Here is a 2,766-nt window from a genome sequence, read left to right as displayed (position 1 = left end):
TTGTTTTTTTTTTTTTTTTGCAGAACCGGGGATTGAACTCAGGCCCTTGCGCTTGCCAGGGAAGCGCTTATTCCACTGAGCCATCTCCCCGGCCCCATAACTTATGCTTTTTATTAACTTATGTTTTCAAGTTTTTTACCCCATTTTCCTATTTAGTTGCTTGTCTTACTGTATTGTATGTAATAATTACCTGCTTGTCCTTGGATATCAGTTGTCTGATATTGAATGTTACCTATTTTATGGCTTGTCTTTCCATCTGTCTTTGTTTCTTCATGCTGTCTTTTGAAGAATAGAAGTTTTAAATTTCAATATCATTTATATGATTTGGTCTTTTAAAGTATTATCTAAGAAATATATATAACCAGGGATCAAACTCAGGACATTGTGCTTGCCAGGCAAGCACTTATTCCACTGGGCTATAAGAAATATGTTTCTATTTCCAAGATCATAAATATTTTCTCCTAGAAGCTTTATAGGTTTGGCTTTTACGTTGTCTGTGATCCATTTAATTTCTTCCCACTTGGATAATCAGATATTTTAGCACCATTTGCTGAAAAGAACGTCTGTTTTCTGTGCAAGTGCCTTGAAAGCTTTGTTATATCTTTTGGCCATATATGCATAGATTGGTTTCTAGATAGTATTTTGTGCTGTTAGCTTACTTTCATTGGTTCTACATTGTTTTAATTAGAAAATGTTTTACTCAGTCTTTTTTTTTTTAATTTTGTGTATTTGGTACAGGGTTGCACTACGCAACTTGGACTCATAGTGATCCTCCTGTTTCAGCCTCCCCAGCTCTGGGATTATAGGCATGTGTCACCACACCTGGTCTTGGTGGTCAGCTTGGCATGGGGCCAGTATGGCATGTGATACAGGGGATCAAACCCAAGTCCTTGCACTTGCCAGGCAGGCCTTTAGACTCTTAGCTCCCTCTGCAGCCTTTACTGAGCCTTGAAATCAAGTATATAAGCCTTGTTTCTCTGTTCTTTGGGAAACAGAATTGGCTTTTAATTGTCATTTGAAATTCAACATGTATGTTACATTACTCTGTAAGGTTTTTTTTTTTTTTAATTTTAGTACAGGGACTACAGGATCTCACTACACAGATCGGACTCTAGTAATCCTCCTGTTATCAGCCTCCTATGCTCAGTCTCAGTCACAAGCTCAGCTTGCCCCTGAGGTGGGGGCAGGGCCATCATGGCATACCCAGTCCCTGTGCCTGTCTAAGCAGGTGCTTTAGTCCACTGAGCTATTTGGCTGGCCTTACTCCGTCAGTTTTAAAAAACTATTCTACTGGAGTTTTAATTGGCTTTAATTGAATCCATTGATCTATTTGGGGAGAATAAAATTTTAATTTAATTTTAGAATTCTAATTTCTTTTTGGTGGAAGTGATTTTGCTTTTATTTCTATCACTCTAGCTCAATCATTAAATATCACAGTGATTCATTTCTGAGGTGGGATGGAAGAAGGCACCGTGATTGTATGTGTTCCTTCAGGGCGCAACTGGCTGAGGGGCACAGGTCGGGCTCACTGTGGCAGCTGCAGGAGTACCAACTGCCCCACCGGCAGGTAGGTGATGTTGCGTGAGTGAGAGAGCTGGTATGCCATGTCCTCGGTGGTTTCCAGCTTCCGCAGCTCTATCAGGCCATTGCCCGCAGTGGCTGGTGAGTTGGTGATCATCTCGGCTGCCTTGGAGTCGTCCTCTGCAGAGATGATGGCTGCCTTCTGCTGCTCTGCCTTTTCCACCATGAAATTGGCCCTCTCCGCTTCCTGCTGCACCACCTGTTTGGCTTCCAGGGCTTCTGTGAACGCCTTCCCAAAGGTCAGATGCATCAAGGACACGTTATCCAGGATGAGGCCGAACGTGGCCGCTTGCTCTGTGAGGTCGTTATTCGGCTGCCTGGAGACCAGCTCTCTGGAAGATCAGCTCACTGGCGTTGAAGCAAGCCACCAAGGACTTGAGGATCTTGGTGGTGATGGACAGCAGCACGCGCTCATCATAATTCTCACTGATGCTGATGAAGATGCGGGGCAGCTGGCTGATGACGGGCCGGAAGAGGATGTTCAGGGTGATGTTGACATTCTGCAGATCTTTGCTGCCAGTGATGACTGGCACGTTACTGGGTTGAGAGCGGCATTCAAAGGTGATGGGTTTCTGTACCCACGGGTTGAGAAAGTGAGTGCCTTTGCCCACCACGATGTCCTGCACACCACGGAATCGGTCGAAGATGACTGCTCTGTGCCCAGCGTCCACATTGTATAAGGCAGAGTTCACCATGCCTCCTGCCACGGCCAAGGCCAGGCCGAACTTGTGGATGGATTCAAACACTTTCGCAGCCATGTTTCCTTCTGCGGGCCCCAATCACACCTGCTCCCACTCTGACCTTCACATGAATTCCCCAGCTGTGCTTACTGCTAAAATTCTAATTTCTAAGGGGCTGGGGAGATAGCTCAGTAGAATAAGTGCTTGCCTGGCAGGCACAAGGGCCTATACTTAGCTTAAGTAAAACTTTTAAAATTATAATTTCCAGTTGTTTCTAAAGATGTAGTTGGCTTTTATATCCTGAGACCTTTATAAATTGACTTATTTTTACCAAAGTCACTTGTTTTAATAATCTTATAGATTCCTTAGGGCAGTTTTCTTTCTTTTCCAGTCTTTTTTTTTTTTTTTTTCTACAGTTTTATTGATAAACATATAGCAATGAGACAGTTTCAAATCAAATCGGAAGTACAGTTTCAACAAATAATACACTGCATATATTATTCTT

General features: G+C 43.2%; 1 protein-coding gene and 1 pseudogene across 5 annotated transcripts in view; one reads left to right on the top strand and one right to left on the bottom strand.

Moving 5' to 3' along the window:
* The window catches only part of Plekha1 (pleckstrin homology domain containing A1), a 111,458-nt gene that overhangs the window by 25,285 nt on the left and 83,407 nt on the right, over positions 1–2,766 (top strand). The gene's annotated exons all lie outside the window — the stretch shown is intronic.
* Positions 1,526–2,390, bottom strand: LOC101589072 (annotated as a pseudogene).

Source organism: Octodon degus, unplaced genomic scaffold (genome assembly GCF_000260255.1).
Source record: "Octodon degus isolate 3935 unplaced genomic scaffold, OctDeg1.0 scaffold00010, whole genome shotgun sequence".
In the NCBI taxonomy this organism is placed as follows: Eukaryota; Metazoa; Chordata; class Mammalia; order Rodentia; family Octodontidae; genus Octodon; species Octodon degus.
The sequence above is the reverse complement of the archived record's forward strand: the minus strand, read 5'-3'. Positions and strand labels throughout refer to the sequence as shown.